This window comes from Anas platyrhynchos, chromosome 2, assembly GCF_047663525.1.
Source record: "Anas platyrhynchos isolate ZD024472 breed Pekin duck chromosome 2, IASCAAS_PekinDuck_T2T, whole genome shotgun sequence".
In the NCBI taxonomy this organism is placed as follows: domain Eukaryota; kingdom Metazoa; phylum Chordata; class Aves; order Anseriformes; family Anatidae; genus Anas; species Anas platyrhynchos.
The window spans coordinates 28,622,570-28,645,446 of NC_092588.1; the positions used below are offsets into that span (position 1 = coordinate 28,622,570).

Genomic DNA, 22,877 nt, shown 5'->3' on the forward strand with positions numbered 1-22,877 from the left:
GGAGAGAATACTGTAAGCTATGAAGGCTTTGTTAAAAAGGAGAGAATGAGTGGTAAAGTTATTCCACACACTTCAGACATATATATTTATCTTCCTACTGATTTGAGTGACCTTTGGTTGAGCACATCCAGAACAGACTGCAGGATTACTAGACTGTGTGGCTACCTTTCCAACATATTTACAGACATCTTTGTGACAGTGGTTGAAAACACAGCTGCTAAAATATTTTTTTTTAGGTCTTACAGAGTGGCAGAGAACCCAACATATGAGTCACAGTTTTAATAATGAAGGGTTTTATTCCCATCTATGTGATGTAAAAAAAAAAATAAAAATGAGGCAGAGAAGGCACAGTTCAAAAGCATCAGAAAGACTGTGAGAGATGTAGACAGTTGCAAACCTAGCTCTGCCCATGGTGAAAACTGCTATTTAAGATACATGAATTGTGTTTCTTTTCAAGTTTGACTTAAATCTCCAGAAAAACAGCTTTAAGGACACTTTCTACAGAATTTATAACAAAAAACAATCATTAAACCTAAATATCAGATTCCTCTGCCACATCTCTATTTATTGGTGAAACAACTAAGAGGTAGTCATTGGAACCATGAATGACAGAGACCTTTTATTCACTATATCATTAAAACAAAAATAAAGGAAACAATAAGGAATCAGACTGAAAGGTTTTTGTTTGTTTGTTTGTTTGTTTGTTTCCTTTCAATAAACAAATGTACTTGGCATACTATTTATTTTATTTCCGAATCAATTTGAAATAATGGATTCTTTCAGTGTATACATGCTGATATTAAAGTTTCAGTAATGATCAGAGAATACTGACTGTAGTACTAAAGAGAGGTCAGGGAACACCTTTTAAGACATTTAAAAAGACATTCCCCCAGTACAAGGAAATTAACAGCAGCTGGAGCCTCTAACCATATTTTACCAATCTACCAAACAGAACATGCCAAGACCCTGAAATTTTATGACCAGAATGTCCTATATTTTTCTAATGCATCCCTAAAATCCTTTTTGGGAGCCATTCATACAAATTAAAGGAGATAATAATCTGAGAAATTATGATTGCAAATCAGTCCTGGAAGTACTTCTCTTTTGACTCTCGAAACCCTTCACTAAGTGCAGTTTCTTCAGGCCCAAAACCCACATTCTAATAGAGGTGAATAAAGTTTTGTGTAAAAATGCTCAGTCATAACATTTTCCTGTTCACACATTCACAAAGTTTCTGCACAGTACTTTCAATAAATAAATAAATATTATATTTTTTCCCTTTGTTTGTTTTTGAGGATGTTGCAATATTTTCTCAAAGATTCATATTTATCAATCAGAGCTGTCAGCAGCAAGGGGATTCCCCAACAAAGTGTAAAGAATCCATCTTACTACTGCTTCTTACTGCACAGCTCTTTTATAAAATTGCAATTTCATTGCAATACATCAACAAGAAGGTATGTGGTTCCAGCTAGCAAAGTAATTTGGATAATGAGCAAAGAGAATTGGAAAGACTAAGTGATATGCTCACACCACAAGGTCAACAGTGAAACCAAATCCCACCTACTGTCCCATTTTATGCTTGATGCATGAAATGACAGCTGTGGCTCAGGTGACATGAATATATTTTCAGGTTTTACCCCTTGTCTGTATTCATTCTCTTCCTGTCCCCTTTCTTTCATACTGAAAAGCCGAGTTTCAGAGAGATTAAGCTAAATAGCATATATTAACTATGGCTCATTACATATACCAATAATAAAAAAAAATGTTCTAAAACAAAGAAAAAAAAAGAATTGTTAGAATTGTTACAGTAGCACTGGAATAAGTTCTGATTCTATAAAGATTTTTTTCAATTTATAAATATTTTTCTCTTTATCGGAAGGCAAAAATTCCACCCCCCCCCTTTTTTTTTTTTCATTAAAAGATCTTATCACACAGTTAAAATTGCATCCTACATCATGTGATTCTTTAGCTACTTTCAGCCATACCAGCTTTGAAGCTTACTTACCAAACCAAACTGCAATTATTGTTCCAAAACGGAACAATCAGAAAAAATGGTGTTTTGACAGCTGAATGTCTGACGATTGTACAGCTTGAAACCTTGTTTCAAGCCTTCTCAAGATTTAATGTAAAAACATGTTCCATTATATCTCCAATAATCAATCTAAGAATTGGGTTATTGAATGGTAGCATGTTTATTAGAGCATCCTTCACATTTTAAGACCTCAGTGGGCCTAACTACACGTACATGACAAAATTGCTAGGATCCATTAATATGCTCAATTTGTCAATGTGATTTTTGCTAAGCAGAGCATACCTTAGTCTATATAAAATGTCTGATTGATTATAATCAATATGTTATTCAAACCACAAGATATTTTTCTGCAGTAGCGCATAACATAAAATGGATTAAAAAATAAAATAAAATGCAAGGTTGAGCCCACAACCCTTCATCAGAGACAACTGACTTTCTAACTATTCCTTCAGTATGAATAATGCATTCTTCTAAATCCTCTCAAAATGCAAAGGAGAAGCTCTAGAGCTAAACAGCTTTCATTGAAAAGATGGTGTCTTAGTTCGTGGTTTCTGTGCACGTTTCATGCACATCACCGACCTTTTTGCTCACCCTGTACATACAGCATACACATATATTACCTCAACACTTTTAAAGATCCATCAGTCATTCTACAGGAAGACTAAAATGATCTTCCTACTTCCTGATTACAGAACTAATCAGCCTATTTTCCACAACTTTTTACTAGAAGGAAACAAATCCCATTACATTTCCTATGAACAAGTTATGAGCATAAAACCAGGTAATTAATTCACCCTTGATTTAATGGAGACATCCTACCAGTTTTCATATGAGCTGGGGGTATGGGTCACCATGTTTAAAAATATTCAAGTTACAGTAGCTTTTAAATTTAATAACAAAACACACCCTTCAAAAATGTTAGCTTTAGTAGCCTTCCTGACTTCTACTATATGTTTATGGGATTATTTCTATTTGATTCTGCAGGATTAGTTCAAAGATTTCAGAAATGCTAGTTGCTCTGTAGAGGGACATGTACAATTGACAGAAGAAATCTAAGTTCTAGTGAATTTTAACCTTAAATGCTGAAGAGAGGAAATGAGAAGAGGGGAATCATAGTGATATTCCAGGCACTAGTTGTTTATTTTGTGTATGCACATACTTCCTTTAGATACTCTGCTTCTTTCACTGCCTAGCACCTTGCCTGTTTTGATATTTTTCTGTTTTTTGACTGTTTCCTGCTGTGTACAAAAAACCTTCTCATTTTCCATTTTACAAATAAATGTGACTTGGCCAAAAAAAAAAAAAAATCCATTAAGAATACTAGCTAAAACTAAAAACAACCACAAACATTGAAATCAAAAGGTTCATTTTTGTATCTTGTTTTTGAAAACAATTATTTTCAGTTATAACCTTTTTCTATGCAATGCATAGAAAATCACTACAGAAATCACCAGAAATAACCACAATCCAAAATACTCTAATTTATAATTAGTTTTTATAGTAAGATGGGGAAAATACCTTGTGTTGGATTTTAGCAAAACGTTTTACATTAATAAAAAGTCAGATGATGGTAAGATTTTTTTTGGAAAAAAAAATAAAAAATGAACCAAATCAACCAAACAACTAACCAAACAAAAACACCAGCACCACCACCAGCATCTACAACAACAAAGCAGAATTCTGATTTAATCTGTTTTGCAACAAGATTTCATTTCAAACTACATACTAAATGTTATTAAAATTTAGATATATGTGGCATGCAATTTTGGATGTCAAAAAGTGGCAATTGTAGATGTCACTTTATAGCAGTTACTTTAATCTAGAATTTCATAAATCTTACTAACTTGTTAGGTCTGACTTTAGTAATTGGATGAAAATCTGACTACAGAAAACATCTATATCAATTTACATTAAATCAAACCTTATCTTATCGGGTGCTACAACAATTTTCAACAAAGTATTATAAAATTTTCCTGAAAATACAACCCTTGAACGCTTGTCTTATGCACGTTAATTTTTGTCCATGAAATGTCTATATATCAATCGAAGACAAACTGGTGAGTAGTAGCATTTACCTATATGTGATTTTGTGTAAGGCATAAACATACAATATGAAACCTTGAAATATGGTTGTCAGGAATGAAGTTCCTGCACTACCTCAGGAATGAGTTCCTGCACTACCAAGAGGTAAACTAAACTAAAAACCACATCAGTCCCTGCCTGATGAAATTGCATGCTTTGGATTAGCATGGATACATGGAGCATAAAGATAACATCCATGTTTAAGCCAGACTACACAGTATCCTTCCATGTACTCATATCAACTAATATTTGGTTTCACTGAAAGAAAATTATTTTAGACTTGCTTCTGGAAACAACTATCTTATTTTTCAACAATTTTTCAACAAAGTTGTGGCCAAATACATGGTGCTGGGAAAAAAAAAAAAAAAACAACAACAAAAAAAACAAACAAACAAACAAAAAAAAAACAAAACAACTGTTATAAATAAACAGGAATGTATATCTTATTTTATACCATATAAGAAATCATATAAGATCCTATCTTATATGAAGTAACAACTTAGCATATTTTCATAAATCCTCTGTTTGGACTTCCATGTCCTACTTCAATGAAAGCCAGCTCATTTGAAAATCAAAATTAGCTGCATGTCTTTTTAAAATTCTGCCTACAAACTGTCTGTAGAATTTTTCTGAAGATTTCACTGGGATAATTTCACTTTTTGTTAACTTGGTTTTGATGTCTCTTTCTGCTCCATCGGCTTTGAAATATACTGTTATTATTCTATTAATAAAGATTTTTATTTTTTATTTTTTTATTTTTTTTTGGCTGAGCTGTGTAAAAGGTGTTCAGAAAGATAGTAACATAAGAAAAATCTCCAAGTGAAAAAACTACCTGGGGACTTATAGAAAGGACAATGATAACATATCTAAAGTATAACAGCAGGCTTATATAAAATATATGACATGAAATAAAAATTGCTAAAAGTAAGAAAGAATACTTTTACATGGATAGGGATATTTTTAGTGATTACATTTTCAGTTTATAGCTGGTGAGAGGCTGGGACTCACTGAATTCATATAGCCAATACACGTAAATAAAGATGATTTGACATTGCAAAGTATCTAATATTTATACCATATGTTTTTTTTGTTTGTTTGTTTGTTTGTTTGTTTTTTGGTGGGGGAGTAATGCTATTACTAAATAGCACCACAGAATCCAGAATCCTGAGCATTCATCATGGTGCTGCATTTATTGCAAGCTGCATGTAAAACACTTTTTTTTTTTTTTTTTTTTTTTTTTTTTTAAATAAGCTGTTAGTCCTGCTTCATGACTGGATTCCTAAGAACTGCAGCAACACAAGTCAACAACAGTTTTCTTATGTTATCATTACTTAAATGATAAACATTCATAAAGCTGAAAGACTTTATAAGTCTCAGATTAAATTTGGCTAATATGGTAAATCGTTAAAGAAATGTTACTGTTATACTAAATAGGCAAATGACTATAAAAAGCTGAAGTTCACAGAAACAAAGACTTCCTTCCAAAGTTTCTACTGTGATACTGATATGACTAAACCAATCTTACTGTTTTTACAATCTTCCTGTCTCTTTACAATCTTACTGTCTCACTTCATCATACAGTGCTACAAATAGAAAATGTGGGAAACTTTCCTATTTGTAGAAGAACATCCAAAAGGTAGACCTAGTCTGTCAGCCTAGATTACAAAAAATATAATATACATTCTTGTGACAAAAGAATATATTAAAAACTAACAACCAAGAAACAAGAAATAGTCTCTTGTCCGTGTGTTTGTTTTTAAGGTATTGCAAAATGATAATTTCATTGTATTTTCAATGGTAACCAAAATTTCATTCACAGTGTTTACAGAAAGATGCATTATTTTATTATTTTCTGTCAAATGAGATTATAATCTTTTCAGCAAAAACCCGTGATGGGCAATAAGAAGCTACAAGGCAATACACCAAAACAGTTTTCATAAATGTCTGTTTATACTATCGTTATATATTTCATAATAAAATCTTATGTCCATACATGTAATCTCCGTTGATAACGTAAATATAGATTATACATTAAAACAAACAAACAAACAAACAAAACAACAACAATAAAAAAACACTATGTTGGAAAAAGTTAAATAGGTTGGTAAAGTCAATAAAAAATAAAATAAAATAAAATAAAATAAAATAAAATAAAATAAAATAAAATAAAATAAAATAAAATAAAATAAAATAAAATAAAATAAAGTGGTAGGATTTAGGAAATTACAATCTCCTGCCTTCTGAAATTACTTCAGTAGTTTGATCAGAACTGCAATACCAACTTAATGATGTATTCTTTGCAAATCATCTTGCAAATATATTGTAAATTAAGATTTTTATTTTAATTAAAAAAAAGTGTTTCTGCTTCAAGCATACTTTCTATAATACATTTTATGGTTTTGTTTGCTTTTCACAGAATATAAAGCAGCTGTTCATTGATATGATCATTAATAGATATTGTATTTACTTTGGTATGATAGTGTGATCCATTCCAATACATATCCAATTGTACAAAGTATCAGTTTATTAATATTGATAAACTATAAAATAAGTTACACATAAACAATAGGCCTGTATAATTTATTCTTGCGTAATTATTCTGGTAATCTACTTTTTTATTTTTTATTAGAAAGTAGTTTCCTTTTTCCTCTCCCTTTCTATCTTTCTCTTTTTCTCTCTTTCTTTCTTATTCTTTACTACCAACATGAACAGAATAATGAACTAGCTGGACCTTGAGTTTAACCCCAATACATCAGCTTTTTTTTTTTTTTTTTTTTTTTTTTCCAATTCTCATATACCAGAACAAATATATACAATCTTATCACTAGGAAAAAAAAACAAACAACTTTGCATTTTATATATTAAATCAGATTTTTATTATTCCATCTCTAAGAGTACTGATTCACCAGGTATCAGATTGTCTGTTCTGTGAAAACAGACAATCAAAAATCTGTGAAAACAGATTTGCTGTGAAACACAGCCTATTGGGATTGAAACTGGAAGCCTGATCCTGTTCACAATGAAATCAATAACAACGTGGTTATAGACTGAATTACAAAACAGGGAATATACTTGGATACGGTTTCATATATGCATCTTCAGCACATTCTTTGTAATATTTGAAATACATGGGATTGGGAAAGACAGACCATTATGAGAAAATAGAATGCATAAATTTTCATCTTTGGTATAAAAAATCAAACCAAAAAATGGTGTCCTCATGCAAAACTGTCTCAGCCCACCCTGAATGGATTTACAAAAAAACTGTTGGAAACCTACAAGTGAGAACAGTACTTAACTCCCTGTTTCTACCCAGGCTTTCTTACTACATTGAAAGTTAATCAATTTATGTTTAGTGTATGTGGTATGCCTCATCTTTAATTACTTAAAATATATTTTATATATGAAGTATCCCGTTGATAATGATGACTGTCTTCATTCAGCCTTGTTTCCACTATAGTGCTGTTTTCTAAGCCAAATAGAGATTACCATCATATTTAGTAAGCTATGCACACAGCAAGACTTCAGCAAAGATGTTGAGGTCAGGCTTTTAACTGCATTTAGTCGAGAGAGACAAAATTCTCTTGATTTTCAGAAGTATTTATAATTGTTGCTCTCTGTGAGCAGTAGTTAAAAAAGTATCATAATTTGGAAATCTTATTTTCCATTTCATAGAATGGAAATTTCTAGTATTTTCTAATACTAGAAAACTAATGTAATTTAGGTTAAAACTTGCATGTTACATGTAGCATTCAATACCATGAGATGTATTTTATATTACATTCCATAGGTCACAAAGTATTTAATTTGAAATCGGCAGATTATAAATATACGTTTAGAGAACTAATATTTTAGAAAAGGATCAAAGATTTCAAAGTTTTTATTAGGAAGTTCCTAGCTTCGAAGGTGCCAACTCTATTACTCCACTTCTATTACTTCTATTAAGATACTTTACTGATGCACTGCAAGGCTGTAAAACATAATAGCAAACAGCTGGTCTTAAAAGAAATTGATGATTATGGATTATACTCTAGTTACATTTAAAAGTGAGATGGCAATTGCTATATGAAATTATTTTGTTGCACTCTGAAGGAGAAAAGTTGCACAGCAAACCACAAAGCTAAAATTATGAAATTATGTGGTACAGATTAAAGTATGGTAGGAACAAGGAAACCTGAAGAATTTGAGTCAGTCCAAAGAAGTCATTGTTGCTCCACCCACTGATTTGAAATCTGTCTGCTTCAGATCCTTTTCCAAGGCTTCCTTGTCATGTGTAGGCAGTCTTAATGGTCTCACCAGCACCAATGGCTTCAAAATAGCTACTTACAAGAACAAGAAAGTCAGATTTCTCCCCTTTAGAAATTGCTCCAGATTCTGTATCATGGGACGCACTACATTGCATTTCAATAACAGGTGAGGGGAAGCTTCATTGCATGTCTTTATGTCAAATAAAGTCACTTACACATAATGTAGGCTTCATTTAATTGACTTAAAATGACTCAGGGTTGGTACAGTTGGTCTAATTCTCAAAGAGGAAACCAGATTGCCTGCTCCAATGTTACTTGTCTTACAAAAAATAAGCTCCACATCAGACTGTAAGTTCCTCAGAGTCTTCTGTGAACCCTCCCCATTACAAATCCCTCACATGTGGAAAGCAGTTCCCCAGGTGAAGCAGGGGGATGGATGTACTCCCTGCAAAGCATGTCCCAGCACACACACACAAGCTCTGTCCATCCTGTGGGATGGCCACAGTTCCCAGAGGCAGCTAGGTACATAGTAAGCTATGTTGTCTCAAATGGCTCTTCTGAGGTGTCTGCTTTTTGAACATACTACCCAGGGAACCAAAGTACCAAATTTAGGGGCTCTGAATAAATTGCTGAAATCAGAAACCTACTTTTCAAGTTTATGACTCACATAAACTTGGGCACAAATAATCAAAATCTAAACAAATTGCAGCAACAACACCTCAGGCAGACTTTAATACCAACCGAAGTTTAAAGTTTCTGGTCAGTTAATGAGGCAACAGTCAGTGGTTATAGCACATCTTGAGAAAATGCAAAAATAAATTCCTAAACATTAATAAAATTTAACATATCCTTAAACATAAAATTCCCCAAAGAAGTCATTATTTTCTTGTAGTTTTATGTATTATATTTTTATTTAATTGCATGTTTGTGTTTGACCTATTGCATCTAAATATGCATAACACTTAACAATTTTGTCTACAGTACTTTTAAATGTCATTTTAAGATTAATAAAATAAAATCAAATATTTCAGCCTTTTGGACCTGATCATTCCGCTCTGGACCTGTTCCACCAGCATCAGTAAGGCTAGATACCTTTTTACCTTTTTTTTTTTCACTCAACTATCCTAAGTGACTATAGTATATAAGAAGCATTTGGGAATAGTTAGTATTTGACAAAATCTTTACATTTGTTACCAGACTTTGTTTTGTATTGGCTCAGTTGCTACCTTTTGGCTTTTCTGTATTAGTAGAGTAGGTACAGGGGAGACACAGGAGAAGTTTAAACTCTACATTTAAGAAATGCCTTCTTAGAAAGACCAATTATTGGATCCACCCATTCTGTTAACATTCGTAAGGCAACCTGGTCAGGTGGAAGGGCTTCCTGGTGAGAATAGCTGTGGGAAGGCAGACATGCATAAGGGCTAAAAAAGATGTTTGGTCAAAGAGTGCTTTCAAACTGAGCACTCCTCCACCTTCACCATATGGGTACCTTCCAGCCAGGAGGAATGAGACCAAGCAATGTGCTGAACCAGCACTGAGCAATAGGGTCCCTACTTCCTTTCTGTCTGTTAGTCTCAGTGCGCAGCAGGAAAAAAAAAAAAAAAAAAAAAAGATTGCTTTTTATTTATTTATTTATTTTTTACTCTGGTGGGGGTATTTAGCCTACAAAACCGTACACTGTAAATTTCAAATTAACTGAAAGAATTAAGGATAGTTTTCAATTTATACTCCCACTAAGATAATGGGGAGTAAGATGGACCCCTGAAAGTAAAGCTCTGAAAGAAGGGGAAAAGAAGGATAAGTAAATAAAGGCCAATGGAAAGTCTGCTTTTGGATCTTGACAAATAACTGAAAAAATAGTCATGTGCACACTGATTTGAAGGGGGTTAACCTTGTGTATAAAAAGGATGAGAAACATAAACTTTTTTTCTGTCATCATGATGTATGAAACCATTCTCTACTTTCATGTAAGTCTGCTTAACTAGAAGAAAAACACATCCTGCTTCAAGGACCAGTTATATAAATAGTGTTGTGTTATAATTTGTGAGAAGGGTGCTGTATTTGTAAAGATTTTATTCTGATTTTGTTCTTAAAAAAAAAAAAAAAAAAAAAAAAGGAAGTAAGTAGTGAAATATCTGTAGTGCTGATGAAAGATAAGACAGTGGAGGGAACAGGGGTTGAGCCCAAATGGAAGGTGAACAGGAGCAGGGATTGCAAACAGTCTCTTTCTCTGGAACCTTAACTGAACCACTGGGAAATTTTTCCTCTAATTCTATTGCTGCCCCTCCTGCTTCTCTTTCCAGTCCTTTCCCCTCTTCCACCCCTTTCCTACTGCTTCCTTTTCTTTCATCCTTCTGAGCTGTGCCAGCGCCAGGGGAGAGGTCCAGAGCAGGATGGAAGGTCCAGGAAGCCTGAAATAAAAAAGACATTACAAATAAAAGATAAAAAGGATCCAGAAATTCAAATGAACTTACCCACTATTTTAAAAAGTGCTTTCCCTAATTTGTAACTGCAGATCACTGTGACATAGGTTTCTCTTGCAGAGAATAGTTTGATCTTAAAAGATCCCAAAGTGAAGAGTAATCAGGTTATTTTGATTATGATGAATATTTAAAACATATTAATATTTGTGACCAAGTGTCAAGATTATCTGAACCTATATTAAAACTTCTGAGATGGAATGTCACAATACATAGGATAACAGTTTTTGCATCAAATAATTAATAATAACCCTGTCGATAACCCTGAAATTATTTCTTTCCTTAAATTGAACTGTAATTATTTTTCTTGTATTTGCTCCTTTCATAAGTGTGTCCCTGAACAAATATCCCTCATTCAACATGCTTGGACTACCTACTCAAACAGAGCAGCTGTCACAGTTAGGCCCAGTGACATCAAACGGCAGAGTTTGGCTTATACATGTATGTCCTACTCCTACAGAGAAATTCATTTGTGCTCTTTTATGTCCTGACAATCTATGGTCATGGGACTTTTATAATGCCCTGACAACGCTCCCAACACTGATCCAAAATGCATGACTGAAAAAAAAAAAAAGTTACGGTGCATAAATGAAACTGGGAAAAGAGTTGAATGCTTCATGAAGTCAGCTAAAGAGTTCATATTTGTAAATCTGTTATTTTTATTGTTGTTTGTTTACTGTGGATACTGCTCAGACAATGTATTTTTGTGGAACAGTACATAAACCTAAGGTAGAAATCTCAATATGTAGCAAGGAACAGAGATGAAGATCAAGATTTGGTAAAGTAAAGTACATGACATGGTAGCTTTTGCTAACAGTGCAGAAAAAGAGGACAACATAATAATATATCATAATATATATACTATACTATAATATAATAATAATAATAATAATAATAATATAAAATAAGGGGAAATGTCAAAAAATGGGTGAGTTCTGCATCCTGTTAATGGCAAAGTTCTGGAATGGATGTGAACCTACTTACTGAGATAAAGTTTGTCTAAAAATTTTTGTCTAAAAATCCTTGATTTCTACAAATGTAGGTACTCGATCTTATAAAATTCCAAACATGCCTAGAATTAAAGTTAACTAAGAGAGGGAAAGATAAATTCTGTCTGCATATTCAAAAAAATGCATTTTTTTTTCTTCTGAAACCTTTCATAACAAGTATGTATGTGAGGATATTAATGGTGTGACATTAATATCTAAATATTTAACCAAAGTTGCATGGATCACCTCCATTCATCAAGTATTATTTTTGTTATTTTATGTTTTAAAAGCTTTTTTCAGAGCCAGATCTGTTATTTGTTATCTATTGCTAATATTTTGACACAGTGACTACATAGCTACATACATTTACATATGAGAAGAAAGTGTAAGTAGTTGATTTAATTGATACCCACATAATCCTTATCTTTCAATTATTTTCAAAGGTTTCTCAGGTTAGTGTTTGTACACAATAACTGAAATCTCTGCGTTTTAGAGTACTACTATGTGAGAGACTCATTGAAGGGTTGGGTTTTAGGATTAGTTTATAAACAGAAAAATATGTGAAGCAATGGGAAAAAAAAAAAAAAAAGGTATGAAATTTTGGCCCCAACAAACAGAAATCTTTGAAATTTTTGTTGTAGTCTAGAACTGATTCAAACCATTTTGAAAAAAACATTTGCATTACTGCAAAAATTACTGCAGAAGTTGACAGAAATTCAAATAAATACTTACAGTCATGAAGTTTCTGGCCAGATTAGTGGTGAAATAATAAAATATTTCATTAAAAAATGACATTTCAACAAGGGAAAAGGGGAGAAATGGGGTTAATGTCCCCCAACTTTATGCATCAATATGTTAGGAATCTAGACTCTCTCACTCATCAGTGAAAAGAGAGTTTTAGGAAGATTGTTCATCTCAGCTATCCACAGATGCCTATCTTGGGATATAATCTGTAATTCTCTAGAGGCTTCTATATACCTCCATTGACTACAAAACTTTGAGCAACTGTTAGACATCAGTAACTAACTTTTAGATGGATAAAATGATGATTAGCTTAGCTATAAAAAACTTTTTTTTTTTTTTTTTTTTTTTTTAACTGCAAGTTTAAATAAGATGAATCTAGCATTTTGTGTGAATCGACTTTATCATAACCAACAGAAAGAAATATATTTTTACAGGAAACGTTGACCAGCTTATATAGGACCAGGTTTCTGTTCATGTTACTCATCAGAGCAGGGCATACCATGATGAAGAGTAACACAGTATGCTTCTCTCATAAAATAATAAACAATAAAAATAGCATCAACATGCTGATGAATTATCCCCCTAAAGCAAAAGTGACATAACATCAAAATTTAAATCTACTTTCTCTTTTCATTGTGCATAATATACATTAATTGTCTATGACTTCTAAATGCACAGTTAGAAGAAAAACTTTTCCGAGTCAGTCTTGCAGTTGTCCCATTTACTGAACTCCCATCTAACCAGAGGTTGTATATACAAGGAGAAAACATAACTATGTCCTTGTTCTTCTGCATTTTGGAGGAGAAATATATATATATATAAATAGGGAGACAGAGAGAGAGAGAGAAAATTATAGAGAAAAAATATAGAGAGAATATTAGAAAACTGACTATTGTGCAGCATCACAACTGTTAGGTTTTACCCCATGAAATCAGTGGCAAATACAAGATGAGAAGTGTGATAGTAAAACTGATATTTTTGTTAATTAGAACACAGTATAACGAATCCCTTTTGCATGTACTGAAACAGGAAGTTTATTTTTTTATTAAACCTTTAGGGCAACCTTGCAGTATTTCAGAGATGCAGTATAACAGTTTGCACACAACATTTTTAATGTTGTATAATACCTGTCTTAACATTTACTGGGTGAAGGATCTTTCCATAAAATACATCAGCTAGGTAGAGTTATTTTCTGTTATAAAAAGTAACTCTGTATTACAGACCAAGCTCAAAAACATTCTACAGTTACTAAATACACTGTGTTTTGCTGTCAGTGAGTTACAATAACGCCCTCTACCAACAAGAGCTGTTAGCTAGCATTCAGTAAAACTTGAGAGCAGGCACTGAGTGCAAAGATACACAAAAAATATCTTTGTTCTGTTTGTACATTTTATGTTTGCATTTTTTTCATTCATATTATTCTAATAAAGAGGATGCTTAGTGCAGAGCACACATCTTCATATTTTTAACCAACATACTGCACTTTCTGTTTGTACATAAGCAAACAGAAAGGACCAGTATTGTCCACACCATGCAAATATAATTCTTTGAGACAAAAACTTCAAGTTAATTCTAAGTCAGCCTAAAACTAACACATCCAAAGTATGCAGTAGTAGTGCAATACCTCTTCCAGATCCTAAAATTATAGTTAATGATCAAGATGCATCTTCTATCTATTTGACATAGATGCTGTTCAGTTTCAATGAAAAACATAGTGAAAATGCAGACATGCAGACACCTTTTTTTTTTTTTTTTCTTGAAGTACTGTGCTAGTATAATGTTTGTCTACAGAGAAAATTTAGCCTTGCTTCAATCAGGTAAAGAATCCCATGAATATATTAATTGTGTCAGACAGTGTTGACCCTGCATGCCTGTCTAGAGGGAGGATCTAGGTGCAACCGATGTGACTGAGCAGGATAAAATAAAAGAAGTTGGTATGTAGCATCTTTGGCAGACTTACGCCCAACTTTCACCAAGTTATTTAGTGATCATTAAGGTACAATAAGTATTATTGGATCCTTTACGGTTTCTTGTCCTATAAATAATAACAGCCTATATTTGGTTAGCCTGGACCTATGGCTGTCCAAGGGCTGTGAGCAGCTCTCAGAGGACCACAGTATTGCCCACAAAAAATGTCAGCTGTTTTCAGAGCTCCACATTGACTTGGATGCTTAGAGACTGCACAGCAGTCAGGCAGTACTCAGTGATATGAGAAGTTCACCTGGGAAAGGACACCTGTGTAAAACGAGTGTAACCAGAGCTTCAGATACTTCGTGAGAAACAATCATGAATGTTGAAAGACAGAATAAAAATCCTGGGGAGTGCCACTCATGTACTACCATAGTCATACCCACTGATGGTTACCACTCATACGAAATCTACCGCTGCTGCTTCAAACCCCTTCCAGACAAGACAAGAAGAAATTATTATGGGTAACCATGAAGGAATTACACCACAGCAAAAATCTATGTTCCTGAAACTGAAATGCGGCTGCAGAACCATTGTTGCTTGAGTCCTGTTGGGCCAGGAAGGCATGCTGAGGAGCCAGAGATGGGGAGTCACAGGGAGGAGACCACAGAGGAAATTTAACACTGTAGCTTTTGCCAAGTGGCAGTAGATAACACATGTGTATAAATTTACTGCATAGAGAAGGTTGAACTATTTTTTCCTAAACAAAAGTGTTTGTTAAGCCCTAAAAAGACAACTAATTAATGCAAGGTTTAGTCTAATTCTTTGTCACACTCAAAGCATCTGTAAAAATTACTACCTGTGTGACTATCTACCTACTTATCTATCTTTCTATTTCAGAATATCACAGTGATAAAATTGAGTTCATTGTATTCATGCTAAGTAACCTGAGATTTACATAATAATTTGAAGGTCTACTTGATATTTTTGATTTAATTATTAGCAGATGATTCATAGAGATGGAAAATCACACTTTGTTGTGCTAAGATATTACACAGAAAACAGCTCTGAAATTGCAAGAAACACCTTTTATAAGGATTCAGTACATTTTAGAGATTATTGTCAATTCAAAATAGAACAATAAAGATGAGAAAAAATGGTTTAAATTATTTTAAAGTGTATATATGTGAAACAATAATCTTCAAGTCACATTAACCTGGCAATTGTATAAAGATCATAAAACAATACTAATAACTTAACAAAGGTGAAGATTTTACACCTTACTCTTCACACCATTTAAAAATAGTGTTTTGTTTTCTTCTGTCAGTCAGGATCTGAGTTTAAAGAAGCTACATACTGGTTTTAAATCCAGTACTCTGGATGACAGTGTCACAGATTGCATAATTTTTCATCAGGAAAGAGTAATCTTTAGCCTTCTGTTTGGAAATTACATAAGTACTTAAAACAAGGATTCAGCTCCAGATTTTGACAGTGCAGCAAATCTTCTGAGAAGACCAGGTGAATTTAAAAAACATTTATTTGAAGGAAGACTTATCAGTTCTATCAGCTACACTTTTAAACATTCTTAAGTTTATTTTTTTTCTGGTTTTGTTGTTGTTTGTTTGTTTGTTTTTAAAATCTCTTTATCTTTGAAAACCTTCAGTGCAAACAAGGAAAAAAAATACTGGCAGAGAGGGAAACTGTTTTTAGAATAATGCTTTTGGAGACAAGAAAGCTAAGATATCAGCAGTCTAGGAAGAGACTAGTTAGGAAAAGGTATTTTAAATAACATTGTGGCAAATTTTCACACATATTCCTAATAGAAGCTAGTCCCTGATACATTGGCTGAAGCTCATTCTGGTTCCCCTCAATGGTAGGAATGAAAAACACTAAATAACAACCGGAGGATTCTTGTGAGTCTAAAAAACTGTTTTGCAGGAGAAATCCCTGAGAGTTCTTTGCTGTTCTGCTTTAGCCAGAGAAATTCAGCTTGGCTAGGCAGAGTGAAGGGTAGGTCAGCACAGCATAAAGCCCATCTCACCAGAAGATGGCATGTCCACAGCACAGCTCCAGGTGGAGACACCCAGGCTAACTTGGGAGTTGGAAGCTGGACAGACATGTTTGCAGCTCAAAGCAGAACAGATTAGCTTGAGCAAAAGAGGGCTTAAACACATATGCCCTGCTTCTGATGCAACATGACTTTGCTCAGAGCTGGTGTGGATGTCTCTGGCCAGTGCTAACAGGAATCTCCACCCAGTTATCCCAACAAACTCAAGTGAAAAAGAGGCTGTTTTTGCTCTCTGAAAATACACTGGGAATATAAACGGAGGAAAGCAGAGATGTGGAGAAGGAATCTCACTTTTTAGGGACAGCACTAGCACAAAACAGAGTATAAACTGTCTGAGAATAAATTTCAGGCAGCAACAAGGTTTCCAACAGCCAGAAGAGTAAGATTCTGCCCAGCCCTTGAAGAGCTGCAGTGGGAATGGTGCCCCAGCTCCCCAGCTAAGTCTGGACTAGAGCTTGCTGAATCTGAACAAAGTGAGAACAGCCTAGCACAACAGTAGAATGTAACTGATGTGACACCATAGGCCTCTCTAGTCCTATCTAGTATATGGAAAAAATGTGAGAAGATATCCTCCTACTGCCAGCTGTGGCCACTACAGTGGCTAAAAATGTGCATTTATGAGCCAGCTCTGTGGGTACCATAGTCATTAACTTTTATTCACCTGACATATATTTATTTGCTAGTAAGTACTGTTAATAATAGCTAGTTATGGAGGAAGATAATAATAATAATAATAATAATAATAATAATAATAATAATAATAATAATAAATAAATAAATAAATAAATAAATAAAGTTTTCCAAAGCTTTCAGTTTACAAACCTTTTAAAAGGTATCTTAAATTCTTAACCGGACCTGAATACCAAATCAGATTTAAAATAAAATAGAAGATGCCATTTAAGTCTGGACACACATCACTTTCAGGAGTTGGGGCAGTACAAGTGCTTCTCACACTAAATGTAAGATGAAATTAGATTATCATTTGTAGAAACAACACTGCAATTCATTAGATATAGTTTCTATTTTTCCTTCCAAAAATAGCAATTGTCTTTTACACAAACTACGGTTTTCCAAATGTGCTTTCACAGCAGTGTTAGTCATAGCATAACTATGGAAACACCAAGCTGGAATCAATTCCACTGATCCAAATCCTACTGTACCCACATACTGCAGGAGGTAGGGGTATCCTTTTTCAAAATTAGCACCTTTATCCATATTTTTAAATCCCAAGACTGTTTGATACACATGAAATGACAACTCAGTTACAGATTTCTTCAAATTAAATGTATTTATGTATGTTAGATTACTGTGCTACTGAGACAACAGGCCCTTTGTAGACAAAATCTGGGTGCTGTAAATAGAGATTTCTAAAACTTTTAACTCAAACTTCAAGACAGGACTAGGTGAGCAAGATCAGATCTTCGCATAGCAACTACTTGTACAAAATTGCTCACACAACACACACTCAACATTGAATGAAAGGACAAAAGTAATATTATTCTGGAAACTGCTAAGCTAGTTACTTTATTTCAATGCTTCAGCAATGTCAAAAATATTTTTCTTACACATAATCCACATAATTTAAAGAAAAACTTTAATTTAAAAATAAGGGGAGACAGAAACAAAAATAGAAGTGGAGGATAAAGTTTCAATCACTATTGTATTTTAATGGCTTTCTTTCAAGTTAAATCATGAAAAAATAAGCAGTCTGAGTCTTTCTAAAGTGTAAAATATTGACCCAAGAGATTGTAACTATTTCAGAAAAGTCATCACAATCTATCGTAGATTGTATGTCAAATCTAGACAGTGTTTTTTAGATGCATGGATGATTGACCCCGATATACTGTCAGAAGTATTCTATCATGTCAGAGCAGAAACCATGTATGCTAAATATTTATATTACATTTAAACTGGAAAAAGACACCTGAAATACACAATATATATTTTCTTCATGGAAACATAGCTATGTAAATATTTACTTTTCAACATGACTAATAGTACAAGAGAATGCTGAAGACACACTTTCTACTTTAACACACACTTTCTTCTCTAAAGGTAGCTGTTAAGTTAGAACAATGTACATATAAGTGTTAGAAGCCTAAAACGTCCAAATGAATTTATAGCTCTATGAATTACAAACAGAAGACACATTTTTGCCTATATCATGATAGAAAAATAAATATATTCCCTGTAACTTACTTCGGTTTCCACATCTGTATACACAGCTTATGTTTATGAACAGTTACAAATCCTTAGAGGTTGTTTATACAAAATACATTAAGCAAACCCATCACAGTAAAGTAAACTATAGAGAACACTGCAGACCAAGGGTTCAACACTTCTTTAGCATAATATTGCATGATACCTCCTTCTGGAAAGGAAAAAAAAAAAGAAAAAAGAAAAAAAAAAAGAGAGAGAGAGAGAGAGAGAGACAGAGAGAGAGGGAGAGAGAAAGAGGGGAAAAAAAAAAAAAAAAAAAAAAAACAACAGAACAAACAAACAAAAACAACAACAACAACAAACACAAGCCTGTCATCTGGAAAAATCTTTCCAAATCATATTTTAGAGAGCCAATATCCTGTCTCTACATCAGGGGCAGTCTCTGTTAAGCATTTAAGTGCCATCAATGAAAAGTAACAGTTTCTTCTCCAATCCTGAACTCTCAGTGACCGTCACGGAAAGTAACAGTTTCCCATTCCCTGCCAGCCAGTGGCATTAATAATCATCAAAACAAAACGAAACACCTTCAAGCAAATATCTGTTTCTGATTAATCTTCATCCCAATGAATTAAATTCACAAGAGGCAACCTGCTGCCTTGTTTACGCCTTTTTAATATGAAGAGCAGAAGTTGGATATAAGGGTTTTGCTGCCCTCAGGGCTACGAAATATGTCTCATGTGGCAAGGAGCCAGCTCTCCGAGGGAGCCTCCTTTGCTGTTTCTCTCACAGCTATTTTCTAATGGATAATTTTTAAACAGACACACACAAATACACGAGTCACCGCAAAACAGGGCCAGGGTTTTGTTCTTGTCTAAAGTCCTGTAAGTATTTGTTCTCATAAAAAGGATATCAAGGTTTCACACAGTTCTGGTTTGGGATTTTTTTTTTTTTTGGCTGGGAGGTTAGGGAAAGGGGGGGGGGGGGGCAGGTGATAGGGGAAGAATCTGGATTTTTTTTTTTTTCCCCAGCTGCCTTCTCCTCTTACAGCACAGTACATAAAACACCTCTCTTCAGCTTAACCGACCTAGGCTCAATTAGTGCAACATTTTGCACACATCTTAGCAATTACGAGGCAGAGATATTTAGTTCAGACCTCCTGTGAATTGCACAGAAACCTTAAGCTAAGGGTGGAAGGAGATTTCTTTAAAATAAAAAAAAATGAAATAATAATAATAAAAAAATCTCACAATGTAATTTACACAGCGTGGAAACGCCTACAAGCAGATGAAGTACCTGCACTGGGGAGATGTTCAGTTGTTCACTTCATCTTCCGTTGACAAGGAAACCAAACCGCACTTCATTCTCCAGGAAAACCTTCCACTGCCATCATTTGAAAATGTATTTATTTGTATATATGTATATATCTATCAGCATCATCATCATGATAACAATAACCATCATAAAATAATGCCGGCAAAAGAATAAAAAAGTCAAGGTGCAAAATGTGCAAAAGTAACAAGCATTTCTTTGGCTTTATATTTTGTTTAGTTATCTTTAAGGAGGAAAAAAAGTATTTAAAAATAGTAACTGCAACACGCTGCAAGAAAAGTTTCATGTTATAAACAGGTACCAAAAACTGAAAAAGAAGAAAAAGAAAAAAACCCTGCTGATTGCACTGAGCATCAAAAAACAATAACAAAAATAATAAAATTAACATCTTGCTCTGTGGCTCTCACCAGTATTGCAAGACTACAAACTCTTTGTAAACACTGCTGTAAAATGTATTTGCAATTCCCATCCCTACACGAAAAAAAAAATAAAAAAAATACAATAAAACAACACCAGAGAAAATCCTCTGCAGAAAAAAAAAAAAAAAAAAGTTAGAAACATGCCTTTTCTCTTATCTTAAAAAAAAAATAAGCATCATATTTCACATTGTTTTTCTGTGCCACAACAAAACCAGTTGCATATATAGATATATAGCTACTAAATGTATATCAGTTGTTGCTGGACTGGCAAGTCTGTATTATTAATATAATCATTTTTCATTCCCAGTGACTCCCGGCCCCAGCAGCACCTTTTGCTCATAGTTTAGTAACCATCGCATGCTAAGAAAAAAAAAAAAAAAAAAACTTGTCATCAGCAAAAGATCAAATCCATTTAAACAATAATCAAAGAGGAAGAAAAAAAAAAAAAAAAAGCAAAAAAACGAAAAAACAAAAAAACAAAAGGAAGAAAAAAAAAAAAAAAACAGGACAAAAAAAGGAGGACAAGAATGTCAGCGGAAAGGTACTCACCGAGCGGGAGTAAAAGGGAGGAATAAAAATGAGAGTTACTATAAAATACAGTATGGCGGTGGAAGAAGGAATGAGGCGCTTTTTTTTTTTTCCTCTCCTCTCTAGTCTCTGCCTCCGGCAACCGCCACGTGATCCGCAGCCGGGCGGACTCGCAGCCGGGAGGGCGCAGCGGCGGCGCCGGGCGCGGAGCGAGTGCGGAGAGAGCCCGCCCCGAGCCCCCGCGGCCGCCGGGCCCCCGCCGCCCCGCACCCGCCCCGCGCCCCGCACCCGCGGCAAGTGCCGCTCGCCCCCGCGCCTCCCCTCCCCCCCCGCCAAGCGCGCACACGCGGAGACGGCGGCGCAAGTTGCTCGGAGGCGCTGCGCGAAGTTGCAGCCTCCGGCCGCCTGTTGCCCTCCGGCCGGTGCGAGACCACCGGGGCTGGGGGGTGTGCGGATAGGGGGGTGCCGTGCCCCGGCGGACAGCGGCGTGCGAGGGATGGGGTTGCCCCTCCTGCCGCTCCCGTTGGGGTTGGGTGGGGTTGCACGGGGGCACTGTGTGTGTGTGCGTGTGTGTGTGCAAGGGAGAGCGTGCACGGGGGTCCTGCTGCCGCCCGGCTCGCCCCCTGGGGGGGATAGCGCTGACCCTCCTGCGGCTCCAGGCTCAACGCGGGGTACCCGGCACCTTCCTGCCGCTCCGGCCCCGGCGATGTGCAGAGGTGTACCCCTGCACCTCGTGGGGGGGTCGCGGCGTGGGGGGGTTCCCCGGCTCCCGTTCGGTCTCGGGGCGTTCCCGTGCCTTGCGCTGGGGCCGCAGTCGCTGTGCCGCGCAGTCATGTCAGCGGCGGCTCTCCCGGCTCCTGCCGGAGCGATTCGCATGTGCGGCTGGGGGAAGGACAGGTACCAGAAGCAGTCCCATCTGCCACCTGCTTTTGTTTCTCGGCCTCTGCCCTGTGTCATGGCCTCTCCTCCTGACCCGCTGGCAGGGCTGTTGCTTCCCGTGAGAAAGTTACTGGATGAGATGGGAAGGAAACAAGTGTTTTTTTGGGGGGGGAGCACTCACTGTGGTGGGCAGCCTCTGGCGGCACAAGGGGCAGCTGCCCACAGTCCCACCATGGAAGCACTTGGGGTTGGACCCAAAAGCATGTGAGAGTGGCCCGAAAGCAGCTCTGGTTGGCTGAATGGCAGCTCTCCCCCTTCTCCCTTACCAGACAAGAAATATTCTGGAGCAGGCTGTTGCCGAGAGTTTCCTTAAGACGCTTGCTTTTCCCTTTTTAGCTCTCCTCGCCTGTCTCCTTATTAACAAACACAGCAGTCGCAGAGAGCAGGCGGCTGGAGCTTAGAGCAGCTCTGCTCCAGCTGAAGCAAGACCTGAGGCCCCAGCCACCGCCTCGGCCTGCAAAATGATTGCACCCTCAATTCAGTGGTCCCCAAAATGTTCACAGCTAACCCCCTCTTCCCCCCCCCCCCCCCCCCCAAACTTCACTGCTTAAGCATTAAGAGGACAAGACAAGAGAGGCATCTGCATGAGATAAATTAATGGAGGGATAGAAGTGCTTCCATAAGCCAGGTGCTTTGTTGGAGGGAGCTAACCAGGCAACACTTCCCCGCTTCCTTCTCCCCCCTCCTTCCTCCCTCACTTTTTGTTTAGAGCCTCTTTCTTTTCATCTGGGTCAGGAGGCAGAAGATACAGTCAGGTTATTACTCTATAAAAATTACTTTGGCCAGTAAGAGGATGCCCTGCTATATAAAAGACTGGTGAGGGCACCAGCTTGCCTTCTTCACATCCTCGCACAAAGCTTTATCCCTTGCCCCAACCATTTCTTTCTTTCTTTTCTGTCCTCTATCTCTTCCCCAGTGTTTCCAGAGAATGAAAAGAAATGTTTCCTTTCTT

The 22,877-nt window shown here is 35.8% G+C and overlaps 1 protein-coding gene across 9 annotated transcripts in view; it reads right to left on the reverse strand.

Moving 5' to 3' along the window:
- RALYL (RALY RNA binding protein like) overlaps positions 1–21,286 on the reverse strand; it is a 413,930-nt gene extending 392,644 nt beyond the window's left edge. For 2 of the 9 annotated variants that reach the window (XM_038174140.2, XM_038174141.2), the window contains exons 1-2: positions 21,008–21,148; positions 20,004–20,090 (exon numbers count right to left, since the gene is read on the reverse strand). The gene's annotated coding sequence lies outside the window, so the exon portion shown is untranslated. Of the gene's footprint in view, positions 1–20,003; positions 20,091–21,007 lie in introns of all 9 variants that reach the window. The other 7 variants (XM_038174147.2, XM_038174146.2, XM_072034489.1 and 4 more) reach the window with 6 other exon arrangements.
- Positions 21,287–22,877: the final 1,591 nt, after the last annotated feature.